Below are 15008 nucleotides of genomic sequence, written 5' to 3' on the forward strand. Positions count from 1 at the left end.
ATGGAGGTAGAAAAAGGGACTAGCTGAACTCCCAAGGTTCCCACCAATCCAATAGTTCTGAATTTGATTTAATATAGTCATTGTGTGGAGAAAAAGGGGTCATTTTTCTTGTTATTAAAATTCTGAAAAACATATGTTGTTGTTATGTGCCGTCGAGTCAAACTCGACTCATAACGGCCCCTCCTTGGGTTTCCGAGGCAGTATCACTACGGAAGTAGGATTACCCAACCTTCCTTCCGAGGAGTGGCTGGTGGGTTTGAACCACCAGCTGTCTGGTTAGCAGGCAAGTGTCTTAGCCACTATGCTACCAGAGCTCCCAAAAAAAACACATATAGATAATAAAAGTCTAGTTTGCTCAATAGGTAGGAAAGCTCAACATAGAATAAAAACTGTTAGATAAATGAAGCTTTTAAATTTTACTTCTGCTTTTAATTAAATTGGCAGCTCTGGTAGTACAGTGCTTAAGACATTTGACTGCTAACCAGAAGGCTGGAGGTTCAAACGCATTAGCCACTCCTCAGAAGGAAGACTGGAAAATCTAATTCCGTAAAGACACTACCTCAGAAACCCAAGAAGCGTTCACTATAAGTTGAATTGATTGGCAATGGGTTTGGTTTGGTTTTGGTTATAATCAAATTAGGTAGCATTGCCACCTAGTGAGGAGTAAATAAAAATTTTTCCTGGAACTATATGGCAGGAATAATGTATGGAAAGCTATTGTTAATAAGGTTATGAACTTTATAAAACTAAATCTAAACAGGACATTTCAGGAAGAATTCTCTTGCCCTGTTATTTATGTATCTCCCACTCCACAACTGTAGTTCTAATTAACAGTAAAAATTACTGTTGAGTTTTTTCTTTTTTCTTTACTTTTATTGTGATTTCGGTGAATATTTACAGAGCAAATTCATTTTCCATACAGCAGATCATACACTTTGTCTCATGACATTGACTGCAATTTCCCACAATGCAACAACTCCCCTCTCACTTCTCCATAGTTACCTCTTCCCTGTGTCCTTCCCTCCCATCACTCTTGCCCTGCAGCTGTCTCCCTGAGCATACACAACCCTTCTAGCCTCCTGTGATTGATCTCTCCAAGGAGTGTATCTACATAATGTAAATGTTTAGCTCATATGCCTGTCTTTTGTTTGGCTGGAAGCCACAGGAGTGGGTTCAATTCCAGACCTGAAGGGCAGCTAGGGGCCATAGTCTCAGGAGTTCCACCAGGCTCTATGAGACCAGCAAATCTGGTCATTCTCTCTATCTCTCTCTCTCTTTTTTTTGAGTTTTGTTCCATGTTGTTCTCCCACTCTATCCAGGATCTCCTACCTAGATCCCCCTCTGAGTGGTTAACAGTGGTCTGTGGGCACCATCTACCTCTTCTGGTCTCATAGTCATAGAGGCTGAGAATCCCATGGTGTACCAGTCGCTTGGACTAATTGTTTCCATGCATCTTTTGTTTTCTTCATTCTTCTTTGCTATGGACAAGGAGTGATCCATTCTTACATCTAAAGGGCCACTTGCAAGCTTTTAAGATCCAAGGTACTACTCACCAAAATAGGATGTAGAACAATGTTTTTGTGTAGTATATTATGCCAATTGAGCTTGATGTCCCCTGATACTGTGGTCCTGAGCCCACAGGTCCACTGGGTAGCTGGTGTGGCTAAGAAGTGACTACAACCTGGTCCCTTTTCAACTTTACTATACACCTGGAAATTCTTACAGAACATGCAAATACACTTGTGGAAACATTATCTGCCAACCCTGTACATGGTCATGGGCATACTTGCCCCTGCATAGATACACCCAATCATTCAGCCTGTCCATCCATCTATCACTCATAGATCAATGTTTGCCATCACTGACAATGCAGTAGTGTATGCGTAAAAGGGTTCATCTTCATTCTCTGTACTTCCCATGCACCTCTCTCTGTTTTCTTCTTCCTCAACGCACCGGGTTGATTACTCACATTTGGTATATTGCTCTTCCCTTCACTCAAATCAATACTTGTCTCTACCTATCCAGCAGTGTTCCCTCTCCTCCCCTCCCACCCCTGGTAACCAACAAAGAAAATTTCCTTCCATATATAAACCTTTCTTGACTTTTTATAATAATGGGCTAATACAATATTTGTCCTTCTGTGGTTGACTTATTTCACTCAGCATAATGTCCTCCAAATTCATCCATGTTTTACTGTTGAGTTTTAATAATATATGTGTAATCAAGGTTGGGCAATCCTACTTCCATAGTGATACTGCCTCGGAAACCCAAGGAGGAGTCGCTATGAGTCAGGGCCGACTTGACGGCAAACAACAACAACAACAACAACAACAACAATCTTGATATTAGCACATTTTTACTACTCATCCTTTAAAAAGCATTGTATTCTACATGGAAGGTAATTCAGAGAACTCCCAGTTACACAGTTGAGATCTGACTTACACATTTGGATCTTGGGATCTGACTACTTATCATAAAGCCAATGGGGATTTCTAATTAGAAAAATTCAAGATTTCTTTGAAACATTTTTTGTCCTTAGAATACAAACTACTGTAGGTGTACAGTGTAGTATGTACAAAATTTTCTTGAATTAATTCTTTTCTGTGTGTGATTACATCATCAGTTTGATATACACTTAGGATCGTGCCTAAGACATTTGATTGCTAACCAGAAGGCTGGCAGTTCAAACCCACCAGCCATTCCTTGGAAGGAAGACTGCGCAATCTACTTCTGTAGAGATATTGCCTCAGAGACCCAAGGAGGGTAGTTATGGGTCAGAATCAACTAGACAGCAGTAAGTTTAGTTTTTTAGTTTTTAAGATTGCTCTAGGGTTTGCTTTTTTTCCATTCAGTATTCGCTAACATCTTACTACAAAAAGTTAAAACACATAGTGAAGTTGAAAAATTTTTTACAGTGACCACCTGTATATCCACTACCTAGATTCTAACATTAACATTTTACTAAATTTGCTTTATTACATCCATCCAAGTATCCATTCATGAATCCATCTTATTTTTTGATTTATTTCAAACTAAACTGCAGATATTGGTGCATTTCTCCTGAAATACTTTGTTGAGCAAGTGCCACCTTGTGGTAGTTAAGGTTATGTGCCAACTTGGCTGGGCCTGGTTTTGAGTGGCTGGGCAGCTGGATATAGTTATTCCTCATGGTGAGACTGGTAATCTACTCCATGGTGGAATCTACTGGAGCAGCTAAGCAGCTGCCTTAGGGATGTGGTCTGCTTCCATTATATAAGGAGAAGCTTTGGGAATGGTCTGCAGCTTTTTGGCATGCTTGGACCCTGTGTGTAGTCAGGTCTTCATTTATCAGCCTGCCCCATAGTCTGCCAATCTTGGGACTGTCCCTGGACTTGAACTAGTGGCATGCCATGTCATGTGGTAGTATTGGGACTGTGCCTTTTTACTTATAAACCGGGGGTTTGTCAGCCTCAGTAGCCAGCAGCTGCCTGAGTTAAGAAAAGCCTCCAGCTTCAGTGGGCTGGAAGCAAGAAGCAGAGCTGAAGCCCAAGGTCAAGGGGCTTTCACCCAGCCCCTAGAACTGGCACTTTGAACTCAGACTTCTAGCCTCCCAAACTGTAAGAGAATAAACTCCTGTTTGTTAAAGCCATCCCTTTTATGGTATTTTCTGTTAGAGCAGCACAAGCTAACCAAAACACACCTGTTACCACTTCCAGGAGAGGAGTGCCATCACATGGAGGATAGTAGCCCATTTTATAGTTGACAGGTATTGGGCTGACCAAAAAACACATGATTCACACACAGGCATTGGATTGAACAACACTTTACTCACATAGAGAAGAGACAAAGGAAGATCAGCTTCAATAGTGGACATCAGTTCCCCAAGGCCAGCAGGTCTTGCTCCTCAGCCAACACAGGGAGATAGTCTAAACACAGCCCTCTTGTGCTGTAGGAGAGAGGCGCCATTCCTCCCTGCTGTGGACAGAGACAGAAGAGGGGTGGCCAGGTTCTGGATAATGCACACATTTAGCTAAACAGATCTTGGGAATGTTGACATGTGCTCAGGGCATAAGAGGGAGAGGTGCTGATAGGCCACTCTCTGCTATGAGATGTGTTTTGGGTAAAGATACCACAGAAAAGGGAAACAGCCCACACTTGCAGCCCATTCAAGGAGCCAGGCCAAAACACCTGGTCCTAAGCACAAGGTGCATTTGTGGGTCACAGGGAAAGATGGTGGCAGCACTTACACTGCACATTCTATATACTTCAACATTCATATCATTAGTGTTTGATTCTGTGTGTTTTTTGCACATATTTTTATAGTTCAAAAGTAAAAGAAAATTAAAAATACAGTTTCAACATTTCAGTCCGATCTTACCCCACGCTGTTTCCCACTACTTTAAGTAGCCATTTTCATTAGTTTCTGATTTATCTTTCTTGTGACTACTTTCACAAAAAAGTAAGCAAATACATATTCTTATGTTCATTTCTTTATTACCTAAAAAGGTAGAGTGGTACTCTCTCATTTTTCTTTTTTCTAATGATATATCCAAGAAACTACCCCATATTAGAGATTTATTTTATTTTATTTTAATGGCTTCATGATGTGTTGTTACATGCTTTCTAGGTCAGTTCTTACTCATAGTGACCTTATGTATAACAGAAGGAAACATTACCCATTCCTGCTTCATCCTCACAATTGTTGCTACGTTTGAGCTGATTTTTGCAGCCACTGTGTCAATTCATTTTTTTTTAATGTGGATATTTAATTTAAAAATCTTCTTTGTTGTACAGAAAAAATGCTGTTACAGTCTCAGTGTAACTGGTAGCCACGAATGGTTAAGACTCAGCAATCACAGGTGTCTGTGTTACGACAAGAATCTTACATGAAAACCTAACGATGCTTACTTACAATGTTGTTGGGGTGAAGTCACCGAGCTTGGTGGTGGATTTTCAAGAGGAACTACATAGAGGAGGGTGGAATGTCACAGGAACTATATTTTGGCTCTTTGGGTGGGTAGGTGGGTGTCCTGGGGTTTGTATCACAGCTTTTTTTTTTTTTTTTAATTTACCAAATCCATATGAGCAGTCTAACCAATACACAACAGTTCCTTTTTTGCAGGTTATTTGGAGGTCTTAATCATCTCATCATCATCTGTTTATCCCCTCCTCTTTTCACCTTTCTCACTTTCTTCTTCCTCATCATCTTCATCCTCATCTTCTTCTTCTTCAACTTCTCCATTATTACTAAATTTTTCTTCCCTACTGATTTTATCTTCATTTTCATCCTCTTCTTCATCAAAATCTAACTCCTCATCATCTTTGTCCTGCTCATTTTCTCCTTCTTCATCCTTTTTTATTCATCCACATTGTGCACCTCAGCATCTGAGTCAGGGGCTTCCTGGTCCTCTTGGTTGTATCCATCCAGATAGATCAGCTGGGACAGAAGCTGGAAGACACCTTCTCAGTAATCACTGAAGTGGGTAACTTCACAGTTAAACAAATCTAGGATTTTCAGACATTCTGACTTTCCAGCCAAGGTGCTGATATTTCTCAGTTAATTTCCACTTAAGTTTAGATATGTGAGATTTGGAATTTTTTCTGCTAACATATCCAGACTTTCAAATGTTCTATTGTTCCTGAGCTCAAGCTTTTTCAATTTTGGTAGTTTGGGGAGATTTGAAACTGAAATCAAGCCTATATGGACATATTTTTATAGTTCAAAAGTAAAAGAAAATTAAAAATACAGTTTCAACATTTCAGTCCAATCTTACCCCACACTGTTTTTTTTTTTTTTTTTAAATTGAGGTTCTGACATATCTGAATTATGTGAATTCAGAGCTAAATTTAAACTAAGATTTTCATTCCTGCTTTTTTTTTTCTTTAAAAAGCACTCAACCTTTTGTCATAGTTTTACTGCTTGAAAAACAAAGAAGGTAAAACTCATGATTTCTAGCCTGGATAAAAGTTACCTGGTCTCTATTGAGGAAGTTTGTGTAGCTGGCCCCAGAGAAGGAGCCTTGGTTACAAGAGGATCAGATACAGAACTGATAATGTTAGATGAAGTTAAAACTCACTGCCATTAAGTCTATTCCTACTCATAGAGTCTCTATAGGATAGAGTGGCACTGCTGCATAGGGTTTCCCAGGCTGTAAATCTTTACAGAAGCTGTCTGCCTCATCTTTCTCCCACAGACTGGCTGGTGAGTTTGAATCAGTAGCTTCTGGTAACCAGTCAAATACTTTAACCACTGCTGTACCAGAGCTCTGTTAATTGAAGTTTGTTGTTGTTGTTGTTAGGAGCTATTGAGTCAGCTCTGACTCATAATGACCCCATGTACAACAGAACAAAACACTATCCAGTCCTGTGTCATCCTCACAATCCTTGCTGTGCTTGAGCCCATCCTGACAGCCAGTGTCAGTCCATCTTATTGAGAGTTTTCCTTTTTTTACTGACCCCTAAAGAGCATCCCAGCTACACTTTTTCCAGGACAGATTTGTTCATTCTTCTGGATGTCTATGGTATTTTCGGTATTCTTCACCACCACCACAATTCAAAGGCATCAGTTCTTCTTCAGTCTCCCTTAATCATTGTCCAGCTTTCATGTACATATGAGGTGAATGAAAATATCATGCCTTGAGTTAGGTGCACTTTAGTCTTCAAAGTCACACCTTTGCTTGTTAACACTTGAGGTCTTTTGCAGCAGATTTGCCCAGATTTGCAATATGATGTCTGATTTCTTGACTGCTGTTTCCATGGGTCTTGATTATGAACCCAAGTAAAATGAAATCCCTGACAACTTCAATCTTTTCTCCATTTATTGTGATGTTGCCTATGGGGCCAATTGTGAGGATCTTTGTTTTCTATATGTTGAGGTACAATCCATGCTTCAAGTCATCTTCACTTTAGCCAGCAAGGCTGAGTCATCTGCATATCACAGGTTGTTAATGAGTTCACCACTCATCCGGATGCCAAGTTCTTTTTCATATAGTCCAGCTTCTCAGATTATTTGCTCAGCATACATATTGAATAAGTATGGTGAAAGGATACAAAGCTGGCACATACCCTTAATGATCTTAAATCATTCTTTATGCCTTTGTTCTGTTCAAATGACAGCCCCTTTGTTTGTGTACAAGTTCCTCATAAGCATAGTCAAATGTTCTGGATTTCCCATTCTTCCCAATGTTATCCATAATTTGTTATGATCCATACAATCAAATACCTATGCATAGTCAATGAAACACAGGTAAACTTCTTTCTTTGCTTTCAGCCAATATCCATGTGACATCTGCAGTGATATCCCTCATTTCATGTCCTCTTCTGAATCTGGCTTGAATTTCTGGTAGTTCCCTGTTGAATTTTTTTAATTATCTTCAGCAAAATTTTACTTGTTTGTGATATTAATGGTATTGTTCAATAATTTCCACATTTTGATGGATCCCCTGTCTTTGAATGGATACAAATATGGATCTCTTCCAGTCAGTTGGCCAGGTAGTTGTCTTCCAAATTTCTTGCCATAAATGAGTAAGAGCCTCCAGGATTGCATCCATTTGTTGAAACATCTCAAGGGGTACTCCATCAATTCCGGGAGGCTTTTTTTTTTTTTTTTTTACCAATTCCTTCAGTGCAGCTTGGCCTTCTTCCTTCAACACCATTGCTTCTTAATCATATGCTACCTACTGAAATGGTTGAACATCAATTCTTTTTGGTACAGTGACTCTGTGTATTCTTTTCATCTTCTTTTGATACATCTTGCATTGTTCAACATTTTATCCATAGAATCTTTCAATATTGCAATTCAAGGGTTGAATTTTTTTCTTTACTTCTTTCGTCTTGAGAAATGATGAGCATGTTCTCTTTTGGTTTTTTAACTGCAGGTCTTTGCACATTATAAATAATACTTTACTTTTTCTATAAAGTATTATTTCTATTATTTTTGAAATCTTCTGTTTAGCTCTTTTGTTTCACAATTTCTTCCATTTACTTTAAATGCTCTCCATTCAAGAGTAAGTTTTAGAGTCTCTTCTGACATCCATTTTGGTCTAATCTTCCTTCCTGTCTTTTTAATGACCTTTTGCTTTCTTCATTTATGATGATATTGATGTCATTCCACAACTCATCTGGTCTGTGGTGTTTGGTGTTCAATGAATCAAATCTATTCTTCAGATGGTCCCTAAATTCAAGCAGAATATAATCAAGGTTGTTTGTCAACTCTTATGGCTTTTTTTTTTTTTTAAACTTTTCTTCAGCTTCAACTTAAACTTGTACTTGAACAATTGATGGACTATTCCACAGTCAGCTTCTGGTCTTGTTTTGACTGATGTTATTGAACTTCTCCAATGCCTCTTTTCACAGATATAGTTGATTGATTCCTGTACATTCCATCTGGCAAGGTCCATGTGAATCATCAACATTTATGTTGTTGGAAAAAAAGGTATTTGCAATGAATAAGTTATTGGTCTTGCAAAATTCTGTCTTGTGATCTCCAGGGTCATTTTTATCACCAAGGCCATGGTTTCCAACTATTAATGCTTCTTCTTTTTTCCAACCCTTACATTCCAATCACCAGTAATTATCAATATATTTTCATTGCTTATTTGGTCAATTTCTGACTGCAGAAATTGGTTAAAAATCTTCAATTTCTTCATCTTTGGTTGGTGTGTAAAGATGAGTAATAGTAGTATTAACTGGTCTTCATTGTAGGTGTATGGATATTATCCAATCACTGATAACACTGTATTTCAGGATAGATCTTGAAACATTCTTTTGGATGATGATTGTGATACCATTCCTCTTCAATTTGTCATTCCTGGCATAGTAGATGATATGATTTCCTGATTCAGAATGGCCAATACTAGTCCATTTCAGTTCACTAATAATCAGAATATCCAACTTTATATGTTATATTGATTTTTGACAACTTACAATTTTCTTTGATTCATACTTCATACATCCTATGATCTCACTATTAATGAATGTTTGCAGCTGTTTCTTCACATTTTGAAGTGTGCCTCATCAGCAAATGTAGGTCCCCAAAGCTTTACTCCATGTCATTAAGGTTCATGCTACTTTAAGGAAGCAGCTCTTCCTTGGTTATATTTTGAGTGACTTACAACTTGAGGGGCTCATCATCTGACATTATTCAGACAATGTTTCACTGCTATCCATAAAGATTTCCAATAATACATCAAAGAGTGTTTTACTCCTATTCATAATGTTTTCAGAGGCCAACTTTTTTCAGATGTGGATGGCCCTGTACTTCTTCCCAGACTCTCTTTGTCTGAATGCTCCACTGAAACCTATCCACCATGGGTGACCCTGCTGGTATTTGAAATACCAGTCACATGGTTTCCAGGCTCATAGCAATGTGCAAGCCACCATTACATGACAAACTGACAGATGAGTGGTTGTTAAATGAAGTTACCCATGGTCATTGAGTCGATCCTGACTTATGGAGACCTCCATTGGGTTTCCAAGGCTGTAACTCTTCACGGAAGTAGATTGCCTCATCTTCTTCCCTTGGAGCAGATGGAACTGTGGACTGTCTGGTTAGCAACCAAATTGGGCAATGTACTTCCATCGTTATGAGTCGGGTCCGACTTGAAGGCACATAATAACAACACACCACCAGATTTCATTTTAAATGAAGTTTTTTTTTTTTTTTTTTTTAAAAAAAAAAAAACAAACTCATTGCTGTCGAGTGGGTTTTGACTCATAGCAACCCCTTGGGTTTCCGAGGCAGTATCTCTACAGAAGTAGATTGCCCAGTCTTCCTTCTCAGCAGTGGCTGATGGGTTTGAACTGCCAGCCTTCTGGTTAGTAGACAAATGCCTTAGGTACTACAGCACCAGCGCTCCCTCCTAAATGAAGTTAGATCCTGTAAATAACGTTGTAGCTAACATAGATCTATTATCAAGTCCTGACTCCCAAATTAAAATTTCATTTACTAGGATATTCCACTATGTTTCTATTAGCCCTTTGTAAATTTGTAACTATGATAAAGACTAAATATGTTAAAATAAGGAGACACTGCCGATGTGACAGAAAATTAGTCCTTGACAGAATGCTTTATTAAGCAACTCTCAGGTTGTACAATCTAAGGACACAACAAATAAACTTACGGATAATGTTTAAGTTCATATTTTAACAGACCCTTTGGAACTTTTACCATGCTTCCTCCCCCTCCTTTATGTGCCTGCAAGAACAAACCCTTTGTTTACTGTACCTTTTGATAACTTTACTGTTATCCCTGCAATTCAGAGCATCTTGCATGAATGCCTGTAAATATTGTCCCATTTCTACATGATTCTACGTCTTCAACAAAATATTTGTTTTAATTTATAGCAGGGTTTAAGTTCAGTGTTTTCACAAAGACACCTAAATTTTTAAACTGAGGAACTCTAAGCTCACACATTCTGCAGTTAAACCTTCAATTTTTCCATCATTTGATTTGCAGATGTCCAGGACAAGTTCTCAAACAGGAGCTGAGAGAAAGCATGAAGGGAAAACAGGGCTGGAGGACAGCACTGGTCTCACTACCACTACCCTATATCAACTTTTCTTGTGGAAGGACTTCCTGTTTCTTGCTAACCCTTTACCTTACCAAGCATGATGTCCTTCTCCAGAGATTTGTCCCTTCAGATGACATGTCCAAAGTAAGTGAGATGAAATCCCATCATCCTCTCTTCTAAGGACCAATTGGCTATATTTTTCCCTGTCTTCATACACTGGCTGTACTTACATAATGTGGACATACAAAACTTATTCAACACATTTCCTATGTATGGGATGAGCATTAGTCTGCTTCCACTATTTAGATATTATAAATATTGCTATAGAAAAAATTCTTAAACCCTAGTGCCATTGGGTCAATTCTCACTCAGAGGGACTGCCTCTTTCCTGCCCCCCTGAGTTTTCAAGGCTTTAAATCTTTACAGAAGTAGATTGCCCCCATCTTCTACCCATGGAGCAACTGATGGGTTTGAACCACTGAACTTCTGGTTCCTGGTTAGCAGCCAAATGCCTTACCCACTGTGGTAGTTAAATTTGTATGTCAACTTGGCTGGGCCTGGTTGAGTGGCTGGGCAGCTGGTGGCAGTTATTTCCCATAAGACTCCATGGTGGGATCTACCACAAGCAGCTGAGTAGCTGCCTTAGGGAATGTGGTCCGCTTTCTGTATATAAGGAGAAGCCTTGGGGATAGTCTCTTGCTTATGGTATGCTTGGACCCTGTATGTAGCCATGTCGTTGTTCAGCAGCCTGCCATGCTCTGCTGACTTTGGGACTTAAAATAGACTTGAATTAATGGCCTGCCATGTGGTTTGGTAACATCGGGACTGTGCCATTTTATGTGTCAACCTTGGGCTTGTCAGCCTCAGCAGCCAGTAGCTGCCTGAGTGAAAAGATGCCTCTAGCTTCAGTGGGCCGGGAGCAAGAGGTAGAGTTGAAGCACAAGGTCGAGGGGCTTTCACACAGCCCCTAGAGCCTGGTACTTTGAACTTGGACTTAAAGCCTCTGAACTGTGAGAGAATAAATACCTGCTTGTTAAGGCCATCCCATTTGTGGTATATTTCCTGTCAGAGTGGTACTAGGTAACCAGAACACCCACTCTGCTACTCCTTAAAAATAGATAAATAAATAAAAATCCTCAGCATATGTTATTTTGTATTTATGGTGAGATATCTTCAGGGTACATTCTGAGAAGTGGAATTGCTGGAAGTAATGCACATGTAGACATTGCAGAAAAGTATTGTCAGATGTATTCTAATCACCATCTATAAGGTTTATTTTTTTCTCTCTCTCTCTTTTAATTATGGTGAAAATAGCACACACTAAAATATCTTTTGGGAGCTCTTATGGGACTACACAACTTCCAAATTACATTAGTTCTCAAGGCTTGAAAATATTCTCCTTTTCTCTGAAACCATCTGGGCAATGTCCCTGCCCTACAGACTCTGGGTGTGGCCATGGCTCCTGTATTTTGGGTGGAGGCCTTGACCCTTGGCTTCAGCTCTGCCTTCTAGGCCCATTGGGACTACAAGTCTGCTTCTTTGGTTCTGGGCAACTCTATCCCCCTAGTCCATCTGAGTGGTGACCCTAGACAGCCCCATTCTTCTCCCCTAGCCCCTCAGTTTTGGACAGTGGCCCCATGACCCTGGCACACCTTAACTTTTGGTTGGCTCAGTGTTCAGTGTGTATGTTATTGTTGTTGCTGTTGCTGTTGCATGATGTCAAGTTGATGCCAACTCATAGTGACCCTATAGGACAGAGTGGAATTGCCCCATAGGGTTTTCAAAGCTATAAATCTTTACACAAGCAGACTGCCACATCTTTCTTCCACAGCTGCTGGTGGATTTGAACTGCAGCTAAGCACTTAACCACTGTACCACCAGGGCTCTTGTTTACATTATTATGATTGTATAAATGCTGTTTACAACTGGGCATTTAATAGACAATGATTACTTTTCCTTTCCTGAATTAACATTTAATTTCTCCTGGAATTAAACATCCTATTCCTTCATTTGCTTTGTTTCTGTTATAAACTTTACTTAAATCATTCCCAAACTATCCTGCCCAGCTACCATCCCCCAATTCTGAGCCATCAATGAATAATATACACCAGTACATTAAGTTTTCTACAAACTGCTTCTTTTTCCAGACACCTGTCTCACAGCCTTTAGTCCTTCCAACATGTGGACTGATTGCCTGTCGCCTTGCACAGGTTGACACCTGAATCACCTTCACTTCATCCTCGAAATCCTGTCTCTCTCTTGTGCTGGCTCCCTTGTTTCCTGGATCCCATGTGTTTCCTGTTTAGGTTTTCTCCATCATTTTTAGTTCCCCTGTCCTCTAGTATCTCCTGAGGAAGGGAACATGGAAAGTAAACTGTTAAAATCCTAACCATCTGAGATTGCCTTTAGGCTACCATAGCACTTATATTCCCATTTTTACTTGATATTTAATTTGTGTTGAACATCTTTTTCCTTGTAATTTCAATGTGATGGCTTCCTTGTCTTCTAGCGTTAAGAGATGTTCTTTTTTGCTGCCTATGGATGTGTTCAGGATCTTTTCTTTTCATCCCTGTTTCTAAAATTTCATTGTGATGTATTCTTAGTATGGGTCTATAGTTGCTAACCATAATAAGAATTTGCACACTTATGTCTGCAAATCCTAAGGTATTTTCTTGATTTTTTAAAATGATTTCTTATCTCCATTTCTGTTGAAAGTTGTATTAAAAGGTTGTTGGAATTCTTTCATTGTTGTTGTTGTTGTTGTTGTTATGTGCCATCGAGTCGGACCCGAATCATAGCAACCCCTCCTTGGGTTTCCGAGGCACTATCACTACGGAAGTAGATTGCCCCATCTTCCTTCCAGGGAGTGGCTGGCGGGTTTGAACCACCAGCCTTCTGGTTAGCAGTCAAGTGCCTTAGCCACTATGCTACTATTCTTTCATAGATAGCCTAATATTTTTATGGTTTTTCTCTTCTGTCCATAATCACTTTTCCATTTTGTACTATTGTGTTCATCTATTGACTTTTCATTTCTATCATCATATTTTTAATTTCCAACAGCTATTGCTTGTTCTCTGCTCAGATAATTGCATATAATTTCATTCTTATTTCATAATTTTAATGTATCTTTGATACAATTATGGGAAAGTATTTATATGTCTGTGAGTTTATAGTTGCCATAAGAATTTTAAAATTTGCATACAATCAAAACTTCCATTAATTTTCTGTGTGGTTTTTCTTTTGGGGTCATGCACAGAGACTCTTTCATTTGACAACTGTAAAAACTTCCTGTTTATTTTCATCTTCAGTCCTTGGAGAGAAGGTTGGGCAATCTACTTCTGTAGTGATACCGCCTTGGAAGCCCAAGGAGGGGTCCCTGTGAGTCAGGTCTCACTTGATGGCACATAACAACAGCAGGCACAGATGATGAGGAAAGAGGGATGTGAGAGTCAAGGAAAATAAAATTGCTTGAATTTTGGAGAAAGGGGAGCCATAGGGAAAGAATTCCAAGGTGGTGCAATTCTAAGCTTTGAATCTCTTTTTTCACAATTTTAAAAACACACAAGACCTACAGGGCATTTGACACGTGGCATCAATAAGGACTTTCCTGTAAAGAAGTGAAGACTTATCCTCCTCAGATTGAAAAAATCAATGAGACCAAGAGTCTCAATGAAATACAAATAAGGATTGGCCTCTGTGGTGGGCTTTTTTTTTTTTTTTTTTTAACATTTATAGTCTTGAGGTGGTAAATCATGTTTTTCTTAATGTCTGTATATTCTAGCTGCTAAGCACCTGTATTTAAAGTTTGCTGTTGTTGCTGTTATGTGCCGTCAAGTCAGCCCTGACTCATAGCGACCCCTCCTTGGGTTTCCGAGGCAGTATCACTACGGAAGTAGGATTGCCCAACCTTCCTTCCGAGGAGTGGCTGGTGGGTTTGAACTGCCAGCCTTCTGGTTAGCAGTCAAGTGCCTTAGCCACTATGCTACCAGAGCTCCCAATATTTAAAGCTAGTCTGAGGATAATCATTTAGACAAATCCCTGGCTTTTCAATAAAAATAATTTTAATATACATCAATCTATATCACACAGTATGTTTTCAGGAAGAGATTGAAAATTCAGAACACTCTAGATTTGTACTTTTGGCTACAGCTAGAAGAATGAAATCTGTCCTGTAAGAAATGCAGCTGGGATACTCCTGAGAAGCAAGAATGGCCAGACTTCTTTTCACCTACTTTGGTTATGTTGTCAGAAGAGACCAGTTTCTGGAGAAGGATAGCATGCTTTGTAAGGTAGAGGATCAACAACAAAAAAAAGGGAAGACCTTGAATGAGATGGATTTACATAGTGGCTGCAACAATGGACTTAAGCATAGCAAGGATTGTGAGGATGGTACAGGACCAGGCAGTGTTTCGTTCTGTTGTGCACAGGGTTGCAATGAGTCAGAACCAACTCCATGCCACCTAGCAACAAGAAGCCAGGTGTGGCTATTTGAATTAATTGGTTACAAAAAAAAGAAAA

General features: G+C 39.3%; 1 pseudogene; it reads right to left on the reverse strand.

Annotated features, from left to right (window-relative positions):
- Positions 1 to 5138: 5138 nt before the first annotated feature.
- Positions 5139 to 10589, reverse strand: LOC103204659 (annotated as a pseudogene).
- Positions 10590 to 15008: the final 4419 nt, after the last annotated feature.

Source organism: Orycteropus afer, unplaced genomic scaffold, assembly GCF_000298275.1.
Source record: "Orycteropus afer afer isolate SDZICR_OR568_19922 unplaced genomic scaffold, OryAfe1.0 scaffold00255, whole genome shotgun sequence".
Taxonomy (NCBI): Eukaryota; Metazoa; Chordata; class Mammalia; order Tubulidentata; family Orycteropodidae; genus Orycteropus; species Orycteropus afer.